Source organism: Saccopteryx bilineata, chromosome 3, assembly GCF_036850765.1.
Source record: "Saccopteryx bilineata isolate mSacBil1 chromosome 3, mSacBil1_pri_phased_curated, whole genome shotgun sequence".
In the NCBI taxonomy this organism is placed as follows: Eukaryota; Metazoa; Chordata; class Mammalia; order Chiroptera; family Emballonuridae; genus Saccopteryx; species Saccopteryx bilineata.
Window position 1 is genome coordinate 303,381,812 of NC_089492.1, and position 16,282 is coordinate 303,398,093.

Consider the following 16,282-nt stretch of genomic DNA (forward strand, 5'->3'; position numbering starts at 1 on the left):
TGCATCAAGATGACACTGACCAATCTGGCTCTCTGGCCAGGGCCCAATTCTTTCTTATTTTTATTTAAGAACTTAATATTAATTGATCTGCAAGAGAGAGAAACATCGATTTATTGTTTCTCCCATCCCTGCATTCACTTGGTGATTCCTATGTGTGCTGTGACTGGAAATCAAACCCGAAATCCTGCCCTGGCTCATTGACTCAGTTGTGAAGTGTTGGCCCATAGTGTATATGACCTGGGATTGATTACCCAACAGGGCACAGAGGAGCGATGCCCAATTGGTTAGGCACCCCTGCCCCTCTTGCTTCTTGATTTCTCTCTTAACTCCTACAGCCATGGTTTGATTGGAGCCAGCTGGTTCCAGGCACTCATGATGGCTTTATGGCCTCTGCCTCAGGCTCTAAAAGTTGCTGAGCCACAGAACAACAACCCAGATGGGCAGAGCTTGGCCCCCTAGTGGGGATTGCCAGGTGGATTCATTTGGTGTCACAACAGAAGTCTGTTACTCCCTCCTCTCCTGTCACTGAATTAAAAGCAAGTCTGCAACTTTGGCATATCAGGACAGTGGTACAACCTACTGAGGTATTTGGCCTGTGTTTCAGGTATCTGAAAGTTTTATGGACTGGTCCATTAGAGCCATCTCTAAAAATGATGGTTCCACTTCTAGCAGGGATGTCTTATTGTCCCAGAACCATTTTTTTTAAAAGCCATTCTTATCCCCTTCCCTGCAGAACTACCATTGCCATCACATGCTGTCTCTGCATGAGTCTGTGCACAGGCATTTTTTTGCTTACCTTTGGCTGGTTTCGCTATTGTACTGTCTTAATTATAGTGACTTGAAGTTCTCACTAACTGATAGAAAAATTCTTTCAACTTTAAAAAAGTGTAAATAGATACCATTGGGATTTTCATTGATATTTCACTGGGTCTATATATACATTTGGGAGACTTGACATATTTATTTATTTATTTAGACAGAGTGCAGAAGAGAGAGAAGAGAGAAACATCAACTTGTTCCACTTAGTTGTGCACCCAGTGATTGCTTCTACATGTCCCTCCTGGAGCTCATGAGGTGACCTAAGGATCGAGCTGGCAACTTCAGGACTGAACCGGCGACACGGCTGTTCAGGGAGTCATTCTATTCACTGAACCATCAGCCAGGATGTAGACATGACATCTTTGCAATCTTTCACAGTCAAGTTTTCCATTTATTTCAGTCTGTTAACATTTCCCTCCAGCTCTTTCTGGCTAGTTCGGTGAGTTAGAAATCAACCAGAAGCACCAGAGGTTGCTGAATCATTCTCTGCTTGGGGCAAATACAAGAACTGATTGACGTTCGTGACTCACTCTCTCTGTTTCTAACTCTCTCTTGGCTAAAATCCATAAAAAACAATTTAAAATTTTTTCTCTTATATTTTTTTTCAACTCAAAATGTATTTATTTAATATAGTCACCACAGGGGCTCAACCAGAGAATTAATTAAAAAAAATAAAACAAAAATGACACCACAGCTGAAGATAGAGTCCTGTACAGAAATGAAGGCAAGGAGAGACCATCTAAGAAAAAAAAAAAAGACAGCACAAGGACAGAGACAGGACAGCCCAGGTCAGGGATCTTGGCTGGAGACCTGTTTTGCGTAGGTTTCTTGCAGGTACTTCTTAAAGGCTGCGGGGCTTCTCCAGAGCTGAACAGCATGTGTGTTCTGTGGGCTGTCAGGGTTGGGTTCTAGCAGGCTCTGGATGGAGAGCAGGATGTTCCTGACATCATACAGGCAAGAACACTTGTGCTTTAGGATATCCAGGCAGAATTTACCCTGGGTGTCCACACTGGGGTGGAAGCAGGGCGTGAGAAACTTCACTGTGGGCGCGCTGTATGGGTAGCCCCTGGGGAACGCTAGAAAGAGCTTATACCTCAAGTCTTCATAGACTGTGCCAGCTGTTCCATGGATGGTGCCCACCATTTTAAAAGATTGTCTGATTTTGGGAAAGCAGAAATTCCTTTGTCGCCAGACATCATGAGGGTCATCACTTCCTGCTATGTGACCTCTTGCCCACCGGGCCCTGGGGCAGCGACCCCACTTAACTGGGTGGGCTCCTTTCTGAGCTGCAGCTATACCAGCAGCAGTTGGGTTGAGGTTCTGTGAGGCCGCCCAGGGAGTGCTGACAGATACACAGCAACTCCAAGAGCACGGCTCCAACTGTGCATATTTCTTTTTTTTAGAAAGAAATGATTTAAAAATTTATTTTTTGTGACAGAGACAGAAAGAGGGACAAATAAGGTCAGAGTGGACAAGAAATGAGAAGCATCAATTCTTTGTTGTGGCAACTTAGTTTCTCCAGGATTCCTTTCTCATGTTCCTTGACTGTAGGGGAGGGGGCCTACAGCAGACAGAGTGAACCCTTGCTCAAGCCAATGACCTTGGGCTCAATCTGGTGATTTTTGTTCAAACCAGATGAGCCTGAGCGCAAACTGGCAGCCTAGGGGTTTTGAACCTGGGTCTTCCAAGTCCCTGTCTGACACTATATCCACTGCACTACTGCCTGGTCAGGATGATTTTAAAATTTTTTTAATTTTATTTAGTGAAATCATTGACCAACAGTGTGGAAGTCCCAGGTTTGATTCCAGGCCAGGCACACAGGAGAAGCATGCATCCACTTCTGCACCCTTTCCCCTCTATTCTGTCTCATTCTCTTTCTTTCCCTCCCACAGCCAAGGCTCCACTGGAGCAAAGTAGCCCAGTTGCTGCTGAGGATGGCTCCATGACCTTTACCTCAGGTACTAGAATGTCTCCGGTGCAACTGAGCAATGCCCCCAATGTGCAGAGCATCAGTCCCTAGTGGGCTTGCTGACTGGATCTCAGTTGGGCGAATGTGGGATTCTGTCCCTCTGCCTCCCCACTTCTCAATCCAGGGCGAAAATTTTTTTTTCCTATTGAATTAATAGTGATAGGAAGGGAAAAAGAAATTAAAAAAAAGAAATATACATTGTTTTGTTGTTCCACTTATTTTTGCATTCTTTGGTTGCTTGTGTGTGTTCTGACCAGGAATAAAACACACAACCATTTCTTCTCTAAAAGATGCTCTAACCAACTTAGCTAACTGGCCAGGGCTTGGATGAGTACTTGAAATGTTTTTCCAGCCTAACCAGAGCATCAACCTAGGACGCAGAGGATCCAGGTTTGAGACCCCGAGGGCGCCAGCATAATGTCAGGCTGATCTGGTATGAGCAGGCCTCTCAAGCTTGATCTCAAAGTCGTTGGCTTGACCGAGGGGTTGCTTATCTGCTGTAGTTCCCTGGTTAGGGAACATGAAAAAGCAATCAATGAACAACTAAGGTGCCACAACAAAGAATTGATGCTTCTCATCTCTCTCCCTTCCTGTCTGTCCCTATCTGTTTCTCTCTATGACTCTCTTTCTCTCTGTGACAAAAAAAAAATTTCCATTGATTTGAGAGAAAGAGGAAGGGAAATATAGAGCAGGAGAAAAAGAAGCATTTTGTCATTGTTTCACTTAGTTGTTCGATTTTAGTTGTGCACTCATTGCTAGCTTCTCATATATGCCCTCAGTGTGATGTAATAATGCTCTATCCACATAGCCACTCAGCCAGGCCTGAACGTAATTTTATTTTAAATTATATTTTCCCCTTCTGTAATTATAGAAATTGTGTACTTTGACACAACTGTTAGTTTTCATCCTTTATTGTATTCTCTGAGAACTCTGGCTAATTTGGGTTCAGGAAAATTATTTTCCATACGCTTTTATAAGTTTTATAATTTCTCATACTTAAAACTGTGATCTATTCTGACTTAAATTTTCTTTATGACTAGAGTTAAGGGTCTTAATCATGCTGCCACTAGGTATACAATTATCCCAGCATTTTCTGATAAAAGACTTAACCCATTGGCTTATTTTGGTACCTTGGTGAAAAAGTAATTAATGGTAATGTATTTGGATTCTCAATTCTAGTGATGCCTTTCTCATTGCAGCAGAAAAATGAAGCCTCACTTTACTGGCTTTACCTTCACTGCCTTTCCTCGAGATCCGGTACCAATGTCAATTGTAGATTATCTAGGCTGCTCTTCCTCTCTGGTTGGTGATTGCCAGACTCACTAGGCACCCATACGCACCATTTCTTCAGTCTTTTTCTAGTCTGAAAAATTTTAAGAATATTCCCGCTAGCAGTATGCAGTTGGTGTTTCTTTACAGGACGTATGACCTCTTCTCTGTAGACTATCATTCTCTTCTGTTACACCACCTCTAAACTCTTGACCATTTCAAAAATTTTAAAGGAACTCACTTTTTAAAAAAGCAAACTTCAAAAAAACTGCTGTGTCCTTGAGGTATTTCTACGGAACTACCGAACAAAATTTAGATCACTTCTTATTTTTCCTCTGGAAGCTACAGTCTCTGAAAATATACTCGATTTCCACAGAGTCATAGTGCAAGAAAACAATGAATTTGAGGACCTTCTCACCTTCCAGCCACCCCAGGCGACAGGCTCCACATTGCAGCTTTTCTTACATAGGGTGTTAGGTTTCTCAAAATGGCGGCCTCCATTGCAGATTTTTGGAGCCAGGGAGTACTGACGATTGCATTCGAAGGGAGTGCTGGAAATCGCCTGTTTCTTCTAATGCTTTAGTTCCTTGTTGTCCACCTTAACGGGGTTATATCGGGATGATGCTTTCAGGTGCCAAATCAGTTTGCGGAAGTGTGAATTTTATATTCCTCGTGGCTCCAGAAAGCCAGAGCAGAGTGCTCTTGTCCTTTGAAATTGTCCGAAATGTTTTCTTTGGTGCGAGGTTTGTCTCTGACATCTCAGAGTAGCTGACAAAACAGAGTGGAAGTGGTGCAGTGTGGACTCCTGTATTATGACAGTGGGAGGAGTCCTGTGGTAGGAGCTCCAATGTATTTCAAAAGAAGCAGGTGACTGCCTGAGGTTTGGGTACTGTTGGGCAAATAAGCTTTACAAATATTTTTTAAGTTTTCTTACTTATATTTTGCATTGGCCTGGGCAGCACCTGTGTGTAGTCTGTGGAAGGCTGCAGTGTTTGCCCTCAGGGCAGAAAATTGTAAAGTGTGGATTTGCTTTTTGTATGAGGGGACATTGTATTGCTAATGTTTGCTAGAGAAGGGTTGGTCTTTAAAATCATAGTTTATAAATTCTGTATTGTTTCTTGATGGCTTGTTTGTCAGTTACTGGCAAAGGTATGTCTCAATGTTGTATTATTAATCTGGATTTGATTATTTCTTCTTGTTTTGTGGTCCAGTTTCACGATACATTTCAATGCTATGTTAAGTGCATAAGAATGGCAGGATTTTAATAATTACTTTTCTTTCAAGATTTTATAGATTAATTTTTAAGAGAAGAAAGAGAAAGGGTGCAGGTGGTAAAGAGAGGGAAGCATGAATTTATAGTAGTTGCTTCTCACTTGTGCCTTGACCTGGCAAGCCCATGATTTCAAGCCAGTAACTTCTTCATTCTGGGTCAACACCTGATCCATTGCACCCAATGGGTCAGGCAGGAAAGTAATTTCAGGCATTTACAAGGTGGTCAATTGAAACTAATACTTCTGAGTGTTAAGCCTAATCTGGAGGGACCTGAAACATTGAAGACACTGAACAAAGTCCATCGATTATACACCAAAGTTTTATTGTCTAGCTTGGCCAAGCAGCAGCAACTCCGACAGAAATCTAAAGGAGAGCGCGCTGGCCCTTTGTTCTACTTAGTTTTTATAGTTTTGTAAGTGGGAATTACACAAGCAAAAATTGTAATTAGGAGCCCCTTACCACTATTGGTTACAGTCATATTTCCTTTAACATGATAGGACCATGTTCAATTTGCAAGTCATACATCCTTTTGGAGAAAACAACATTTACAAGTCAACACAATGGCAGAAAGATATCTTTTTACATATTAAAAGGCATTCCCATATTATCCTAGTGTTCATCTGCTGTCTCTCTGTCCTGAGTCACAGGCATTAACTACATGCATTTACATAGGACAGGTAGTTTCCGTGGGGACAAATGCCTGCAAATGGCTCATAGTTATAAGAGAAGCTTTATTTTGGCTTTTCTCTCCCTGCACCTGGCTAGCCATTTACCCCACAGGTGTGGTGGAATGTCTGGGGATCCATGTTTTCCTCCCCTTTACATTTACAATACAATGCCAAGGGCCATCCTGGTTATGCCAATCACACAGTACAGAGACTATTCTCACAATTTCTCTGCACACCTTAACCCAAATTAATAAAAATTTCCCCAAGCCTCTTAAAATATTAATATTAATTCTGTAGGTTTTGGTATCTTACAACACCTCCGGGTGAAGTGACTCAGTGGCTCCTCATTGAGAAATGTTTTTCTTTCTCAGGAGTAACTTTAGGGTATTCTGGTTTATTTTCTGTAAGAGTATGGTTAGAGCAGATTATTTGTGGGGAGTCTTTACATGGTGTGTCTTTTTCTTTCTTTTTTTCTTTTTTAGAGAGAGAGTAAAATGGAATGACAGATAGAAACAGACTGACTAAAAGGAAGAGAGATGAAAAATACCGACTTGTAGTTTCTGTCCACTGCGCCATCTCCTGGTTAGCCATGATGTATCTTTTTCTAACCTTTTATTTCAAACTTTCCATATTATTATGTTATTTACATGTCACCTATAATAGGATGTTATTTGATTGTAAATTTTATATGAATGTGACAGTTTTGTAAAGTTTGTATTTTTTTTTTTTTTTTTGTATTTTTCTGAAGCTAGAAATGGGGAGAGACAGTCAGACAGACTCTCGCATGCGCCGGACCGGGATCCAACCGGCATGCCCACCAGAGGTGATGGTCTGCCCACCAGGAGGGCGATGCTCTGCCCCTCCGGGGCCTCGCTCTGCTGAGACCAGAGCCACTCTAGCGCCTGGGGCAGAGGCCAAGGAGCCATCCCCAGTGCCGGGGCCATCTTTGCTCCAATGGAGCCTCGGCTGCGGGAGGAGAAGAGAGAGACAGAGAGGAAGAAGAGGGGGAGGGGTCGAGAAGCAGATGGGCGCTTCTCCTGTGTGCCCTGGCCGGGAATCGAACCCGGAACTTCTGCACGCCAGGCCGACGCTCTACCACTGAGCCAACCGGCCAGGGCCTGTAAAGTTTGTATTTAATGTAACTAACAGGAATGCTTATTTTGTTTATATTTGATATAATTTTCAACTCTTTTAAAACAGTAATCTAAGTGCATTGTAATTGTTTATATTCTTTTTTCTGTATTTCTTCTTGGGTTTTTTTTTTTTTTGGTCTTTTTTAAAATAATTTTTTAAATTGCACTGAGTGTATTTTTAGAGAGAGAGCAGGAAACATAGAATAATTTGTTGATTCACTTATTTATACATTCATTGATTGCTTCTCACATGTGCCCTGACCAGTGATTGAACTTGCAACCTTAACATATGACAGCGGTTCTCAACCTGTGGGTTGCGACCCCATCGGGGTCGCCTAAAGCCATCGGAAAATACATAATGCATATCAGGTATTTACGTTCTGAATAATAACTGTAGCAAAATTACAGTTATGAAGTAGACTCCGAAATTATTTTTTGGTTTGGGGTCACCGCAACATGAAGAACTGTATTGCGGGGTCACGGCATTAAAAAGGGTGAGAACCACTGGCATATGAGGAAGGCATTCTTAACTAACTGAGCTATGAAACAGGGCTCAGATGACTCTTATAAGTTATATATTTCACATCTGTGTGCATAGAAATTACCACAGCTGTTAGTTTTCATCCTGACAGTAGAGATTATATATAGTGTGGAACTTTAAAAATCTTTGTGATAGTGTCTCTGCACTTCTACAATAAAGGATCTCAAGGCACTTCAACTTCATTTACCAGGTTCCAGTTTATTTACATTTTTGTGTAATTTTGTTTTTTATATGTGTTTTGAACCTTAAATGCTAATATAATATTTACTTATGAGCCAGTGCTAGCCTGGTGCAGTGACACATTGATGGGAGTGTCCATCCAATTCATCAAGGTTTCGGGTTTGATCCTTGCTCAGGGCACCATTGGAGTCAACTAATGATTGCATAGATGGGTTGAACAACAGTTCCTCGGTCTTTTTGTCTTTCTCATGCTCTCTCTCTCTCTCTTTCTCCCTCTGTTTTTCTTTCTCTTTTTCTCTCTCATTCTCAAATCAATAAATTAATGCTGGGCCAATTTTGTACAAATGATCAAACCAGCCATGGCTTTAGGGCAATAATTTTCATATGTTATTTACATAGTAATTCTACAACTTACTGATATTTAGTAACTTTATAGTTGTGACATCATTAAAATTCAGTTTTTAAAAAACTTTACAACCTCATACACAATGGAATTGCTAGTGTTATTGTTATATTTTGCAAATTTTTTCTGTAATTTAATTACAACTTTTTATTGGATAGATAATGTAAAAATATTTTCTCACAATCTTTATTTCTAGTCTCCACTTTCTTAAATGTTGGTGCATCTCTAACCCTTCCTTTCTGTCTGTTCCTGTCTTTTTTTCTGTTCATCTTTCTTTCTTTCACTAAAATATTAAAAAAAGGAAATAAATTTAGTTACATGGGTGAATGTACTTCTTTTCTCACCATTTAAGTAAAAATGTGCTTAGTCAATGCATTTTCTCTTTTAAATACATAATTTCTAGATACAACTTCAGTTATCTTTCTTATTTTGGAGTTTACATTTTTATATCAAGCATTGGCTTCACTCTCCAATACAAAATAGGAAAGTGGGTTTTTCATAGATATCTGTGTCCCTCCTGTTGCCTCCTCATATTATTCACCTGCCACTGTGTGTACAGTTACCAGTTTTTAGAGGGTAGGATCATAAAATATGATTCATTTAAAATTACTAATTTAATGCCATAAAAATATTTATATATACTTTTTAATTTTTAAAAGTTTAGAGAGTAAGAGAAAGAAAGAGGGCCTTATTTTTGTATGTATCCTGTTAGGGATAAAACTGGCAACCTTTGTGTACCAGAAGATGGTCTAACCAACCGAGCTATCCCAACCAGTGGTATAGTATTCTATAAAACAGAAAAAGTCTATTTAATGTAGTTTATTTCTGCCATTAATTCCTTTTTTTGTGTGAAGCAGAGACAGAGAGGAAAACAGAAGAGACAGACAGGAAGGGAGAAAGATGAGAAGCATCAATTCCTTGTTGTGGCACCTTAATTGTTCATTGATTGCTTTCTTATATGTGTCTTGAATGTGGGTCTTCATCAGAGCAAGTGACCACTTCCTCAATTGTGCAACCTTGGGCTAAAGCCAGCGACCTTGGCTTTTAATCCAGTGACCTTTGGGAACAAGCTAGGATCCATGGGGTCACATCTATGAACATACATGCAAGCCAGCGACCCTGTGCTGAATCCGCTGACCTTGGGGTTTTAAACTTTGGTTCTCTGTGTCCTAGTCTGACACTCTATCCACTGAGCCATGGCCTGGTCTGGTGTCTTTAGTTCTTTATATACATTGTTTGCCCAAGATTCCTGTCTCTCCTTCTCAGTATTAGTTATATATAATTTTTGGTGTTTTCAAGTGAAAAGATTTTGGTATAGTTGAGTTCTTTCATTGAGTTGATAATTTAATATATAGTTCAGTCTGTATTGAAGCTGTATTTACACATACTGTATATGTATATATGTCCTGATGACATATCATATCTAAAACAACATATATGTATATTATATGTTTGACTATGGTATGTATAAAATATGATATATTGTTGTATCAGAACAGCAAGAAACAGAACCTGTGCCATAAAATTTAGGAGCCAAATTAAGGAGTCTTTTTTTGAAGCTAGTGACCGCACGGAGACCTAAGTCAGTCAAATTATGCAACCCAGAATCCAGTTTGAAGTCAGCTTTTAAGACAAACTTAAACACTGATTGAGGAATAGGGAGTAGGAGAATCCTAGCAGGAAAACAAAGCAGTGAAACAAGCTCATTTACAATACTTATTTGTAGGATTAATTCAGGTATAAACATTCTGGGAACACCTGCATTCTTTGGATGCTTGTATGTGCTATGACCAGGATTAAAACCCACAACCCTGGCTCCTCTGCTTGGTGCTCTAACAGGCTTAGTTATCCCGTAGGTTTTGATTAAATTTGTTTTATCTCTCTCTGTCTCTAAAGAAAAAAGCCCTGTCTAGAGAGCTCAATTGGTTGAAGCATCATCCTGGAGCGCAAAAATTGCCAGTTTGATTTCCCCAGTCAGGGCTCATACAGGAGCAGCACTGTGTTCTTGTCTCTCCCCTCTCCGCTCCCTAAAAAAGAAAAAATAATAATAATAAATACAGTGCTGATGTTGTACCTAGTACATTGTTTTCTCATTTATCCCAGCATCCTTTTTTATTTTAATGGGGTGACATTGATAAATCAGGGTACATATGTTCAGAGAAAACATCTCAAAATTATTTTGACATTTGATTATGTTGCATAAACATCACCCAAAGTCAAATTGTCTTCCATCACCTTCTATCTGGTTTTCTTTGTGCCCTTCCCCTCTTCCCACCCCCTCCTTCTCCTTTCTACCCCTCCTCTGGTAACCACCACACTCTTGTCCATGTCTCTGAGTCTCATTTTTATGTCCACCTATGTATAGAATCATATAGTTCTTAGTTTTTTCTGATTTACTTATTTCACTCAGTATAATGTTAATAACGTCCATTCATGTTGTTGTAAATGATCTGATGTCATTTCTTATGGCTGAGTAGTATTCCATAGTATATATGTACCATATCTTCTTTATTCAATCCTTTATTGAAGGGATTTTTTTCAAGGGGTTGTTCTCATGTCTTGGCCACTGTGAATCAGGCTGCATGTGTCTTTACGCATTAATGTTTTTGATTTTGGGGGGTATATACCCAGTGTTAAGCCTAATTCGAAGGAACTTGAAACGTTGAAGACACAAACAAAATTTGTCGATTTCACACCAAAACTTTATTGTCTAGCTTGACCAAGCAGCGGCAACTCCAACAAAAATCTGAGGGACAGCGCGCCGGCCCTTTGTTTTACCTAGTTTTTATAGTTTTGTAAGTGGGAAGTACAAAAGTAAAAATTGCAATTAGGTGCCCTTTACCATTATTGGTTATAGTCATATGTCCTTTAACATGATAGGACCATGTTCAATTTGTAAGCCATACATTATTTTGGAGAAAACAAAATTTATAAGTCAACACAATGGTAGAAAGATGTCTTTTCATATATTAAAAGGCATTCCTATATTTTCTAGTGTTTATTTGCCATTTCTCTGTCCAGAGTCACACGTATTAACCATATGCATTTATATAGGAGAGGTAGTTTCATGGGGACAAATGCCCACAAATGGCTTATTACTATAAGAAAAGGTTTATTTTGGCTTTTTTCTTCCTCCATTTGGCTAGCCATTCATCCCTTTCCCCACAGGTGTGGTGGAATGTTTGAGGATCCATGTTTTCTTTTCCTTTGCATTTATAATACAATGCCAAGAGCCATCCTGGTTTTATGCCAATCACACACTATAGAAATTATTTTCAATTTTTCTTGCACACTTAAATGCAAATTAATAAATGTTCTTTAAGCTTCTTAAAATATTAATATTAATTCTGTAATTTTTGGTACTTTACAACACCTGCGAATAAGGTGGCTCAGTGGCTCCTCACCAGTAGAGGGATTGCTGGGTCATATGGTAGTTCTCTTTCTAATTTTGTGAGAAACCACCATACTTTCTTCCATAATGGTTGTATACCAACAGTGGATGAGTGTCTCAGCATCTTTTGATAAAAGACTTGTCCCATTGGCTTATTTTGGTACCTTGGTAAAAAATTAATTGACTGTAATATATTTGGATTCTCAATTCTGGTGGTGCCTTTTTCATTGCTGCAGAGAAATGGAGCTCACTTTTAGTGGCCTTTTCACAAGGCTCAGAACCAATGAAAACTTTAGATCATCTAGGCCACTCTTCCTTTCTGGTTGGTGATGGCTAGCCTCACTCAGAACAAATTTCTCAAAATCTTTTTCTGGTCTTAATATTTTTTAGAAAATTTTCACTAGCAGTTTGCAGTTAGTGTTTCTTTACAAGATGTGTGACCTCTTCTCTGTGGTGTATCACTTTCTGCTGTTACATACACATCCTAACTCTTGACCATTTCTAAAATTTTAAAAACACTTCCTATTTTAAAATACAAACTTTATAAAAACCACTGTGACCATATAATATTTTTGCGGAACCATCGAACACAATTTGGTTCCCTTCTAATTTTGGTCTGGAAGCTTCAGTTTCTGAAAATACACTCGCTTTCCACAGAATCATAGTGCCAAGAAATCAGACCATTTGAGGAACTTCCCACCTTCCAGCCAGCCCAGGCTACAGGCTCCAGTGTTGCTACTTTTCTTATACATATAGGGCTTCAGGTTTCCCAACATGGCGGCCCCCAATGCATCACCACGGTTGCCAGTGGTCACTGACAAATTACCTTCAGGGCAGTGTGGAAATTTTCTTTGTTTCTTTGAAAGATAGAGAGCCTCATCAGCCCTCAGGGTGGCAGACTGTATATTGCCACTGTACATGGCTTGTTTTGATACCTTGCTCAAGGCAGCAACCTTGGGAACTGAAACCTGGATTCTCAGCATCCCAGGCTGATGATGCCTGGTTAGGCATTTTTTTCATGATTTTATTTATTTATTTTAGAGATGAGAGAGAAAGAGAGGGAGAAAGGCAAGGGGGAGGAGCGGAAAGCATGAACTTGTAGTTCCTTCTTATATGTGCGTTGACTAGGCAAGGCTGGGGCTTCAAACCAGTGCCCTGAGAATTCTAGGTTGATGCCCTACTCGCAGCATCACCATAGGTCAGGAATAATGTTTTGGATAAGAAATATACTGATGCATCTGTGAACAGATGAGCTGAGTCCAAAATGGCGTCAGCCTTGTGTGCCTGAAGATTTGACTTTCATAGGGTTAGTGAGCAAAGCTAGCAAGATTAATTTTGGTTGGGAATTTTGGGGTGGGGGAAGGGGATTACTTAATGAGGAAATTACCCCAAGGGGGGGTGTGGGTGGGAGTGGTTAGAGGAGGTGAAAGATCAGTCAGTTTCTCTCAGGTGGAGAGTTAAGGAACTGTCATGGCCCCAAATCTGTTGAACCTGGTGAGTAAAGGATTTTTAGTAAGGGGCCCTAGACCCCAACCTAACTGGTATAGAGGTGCTATTTGAAGGGAAAGAAAAAAACTAAGTTGTTCTAGAAGCTAGTTATTTCTGAATTGTTAGAAAGATTTGTTTAATGTGCAGAAGTTTTGTGCAAGAGTGTAGCACTCGCCGGGTAAAACAGACACTGGAGACGCTTGGAGAGTTTAAGACAAATCTTTATGGCCAAAAGAATTAGAGAACAAAACAAAGGAAAATAAACCTGCGCAGGGGTGGACTCTAGTGGTAGTAATAAGAGCCACACCGAGCGCCTACAGTCTAGGGGTTTTTATAGCGTAGCAAGCAAGCAGTTCATACAGAAGCAAATTTGGCATTTAGCAATTGGCTCCCCCAAATTAAATTCTAGTCACGTGCCTTAGTAACCAGTCATACAGTTGAAAGCCCCAGCTGGAAATATCCCTATCTATCCCCTAGGATGTGGTTACATTTACTGTCTTAGGAGTTCTTTGTGACTTCCTTATCTCAAGGACTCCTTAGCTCCTAACCATCCTGGGAGTCTAACGACTTCTCTATCTCAAGGACTCTTCAGCTCCTAGCCATCCTGCGAGTCTGGGCTCACCTGTTTACTGGACTAGTTCCTTTGAAGTTATTTCTAAAGCCTATTAATATATTTTATAGCTTTTATTCGAATGTCACAGAGGAAGAATCAAAAAGAGAAAGGACTTAGGAAACACAGGTTAAATAAAAGAGGGGGCTGCTCTAAGACCTGAAACAAGCAGGAAGCTGTTAGAAAAGATTAACATGAGCATCACTGTACATACACCCCATGAAAAAAAGAGAAAAAATTGGCTGCAGTGTTAAGACATATCTAACCTTCAACTGATAAAATTCTGTCCAATCCCTCAGGCCAAAATGTGCTTCTGCCGCTAATTCTTCAAGAACTCATGCTGCTGTGTTTTTTTTTCCCCAAAAAGTCACTGACCAAGGCCATAGACCAGGATGTGCTAATATGAGCACACTAGATGCACAAATCCCATATTAGCAGATGCCCAGGGCTGCAGCTCCTATTGCCTGGAGATATTACCTCCTCCAGTCCCTCACTGTTGAAGTTACTCTACCTGTTATAAAGTAGCTTACCTTAATTCCATGGGTTAAGTAGAGACACCAAGGCAGGATACAGAAGAAATTTTAGCAAGAGATTTATTAATAATTGGCTACATATGACTTACATAGGGCATAGGTAACCCTAATCATGTAGCCTCAAATATAGCTCTGAGGCTAGTTATATAGACATGATCACATACAGGTTGGGGAAGCATGACCCAATAGTTAATTACTAACAGGTTTGCAACATTCATATATAGGATCTATTGAAAGGAAAAAACATTCCTACATATTAAAATTTACAAGGTAACACAACAGCAAAAAAAAATATGGCATTATACATATCAACACAGTAGCAATAAATGTAGTTTTACACATCAAAAGACATTCACAAATCTTCTAGTGTCTACCCCCAATCCCTGTTGCCACAGCTAAATGGTTATTTTAGGATGAGGAGAGAGGCCAAATGAAAATACCCTTCCAAAAATATTGGAACTAACTTATTAGGTTTCCCAATAAGCTAGTCCCCAATTGTTTAGTTTACAAATTTTTGTACATATAAAGGATTTCAAGAGGGATGATTATTAGAAAGCATATAAAATGTTACAGTATGCAGGTTTTTCAAGCAAGGGGAGTGGTCTTGTGATCCTTTTGTCTAGAGGTACATACATCAATCACACAATTTCAGGAAGGGAGGGGATTTACATGACGTCAGAGGATAAGCGTTTGTAAATTGCCCATCAAGGAGAAAGAAAAGGGTGAGGAAAGGGCTACTCAAATCTCTCTTCCCTCTTTCGCATTCCTGGCTGGCTGTTTATGTTCTTCCTCACAGATGTAAGGAAGAGAGGGGCTCCAAGTCTCCTTCCTTCCATTCAAAACCCAGTACAAAAACCTCCAGTTACAATAAAATAGCCCTTCCTAAGCAGGAATGGGATTGGCCATCTTGAGCTCGTGTAAATCAGACAAAAGTATAAAAATCCTATTTACAAAATCTCTGTGAACACTTGGCCTAAACCATAAAATGCCTTTTAAGCCTTTTAGTATAAGGGGGATTCTTATCTCAGTACATAGTATGTCCTTGTAAGTCAGGAAGTTCCCACATTCTTCTCCCTCCATTCTGCACAGAAAGGAGGGGGCAAGAAGCCTGAATTTTCTCTTCAAAATAGCCTTGCCAATACTAACTTTTACAGTTCTTTGGCACCTTATCACATTCCCCACTGATTTTATTTCTTGAGTCAAATCCTTGACTCATTTTAACGAGGTGCGTGAGGCTGTTGAGTAGGCAGGGGCCTAAAGTGAAGGCTAGTGTTAGTGATCTGCAGATCCTCTAAGTAGAAACATCAGGCTATAATATGCAACAGATATTTAACAGGTAGACTTGATATTTTCATTAACAGTAATACAGTCTATTGAAGAAACAAATGCTATTGATTAATTTCTTACAACCTGTATAAACATGCAACTTACATAAAATTAACCACCTTTTATAACAACTTACTTTTTTCTTTTGTCTTTCAAAAGTATTCCTTACCTTATACCTTTTATTATTAAAACTGTACAATTCCTTTCTAGTCAGAACTGCTAATTTTAAAAAATCTTAACCTTTAGTGACAACTAAGTTGGCAATAAGTGATTTTTCTTTAAAGTATACTTTCTTTTGGAGGTGTCCTCCCTCTAAGTAGCTAGTATTTATAGGTTAAGTTTAAGCACATATATATTTCCATTTACCTTGTAGCTCCCTTCTATCGAAGGGACTTATATCTCCCTTCTGTATGACTCATAGCAGTACATGGATCAACCCTTAAGACAACTTGTTCTGGCTTTTCTTTTACTTCAGTTTCTGTCCCTCCTCAAAATCTAATTAAAAGGAGGTTCTTAGTGAATTTCTTCTTCCATTAGCTTGCATAGATCAGCCAGCTTCCGGTTTGTGGCTGGAGCAGGGTATGCAGTCATTCTAAGGGTAAACTTACGGGGGTTGGTGGGGTCAGTCTCCACTGTCCATGAGGGTGTCTCTGCTGGGACTGCAGGCTTCAAACAGCTTT

The 16,282-nt window shown here is 39.8% G+C and overlaps 1 pseudogene; it reads right to left on the reverse strand.

The window, feature by feature from the left end:
• Positions 1-1,608: 1,608 nt before the first annotated feature.
• Positions 1,609-2,027, reverse strand: LOC136332012 (ubiquitin-conjugating enzyme E2 C pseudogene; annotated as a pseudogene).
• Between the last annotated feature and the right edge of the window lie 14,255 nt (positions 2,028-16,282).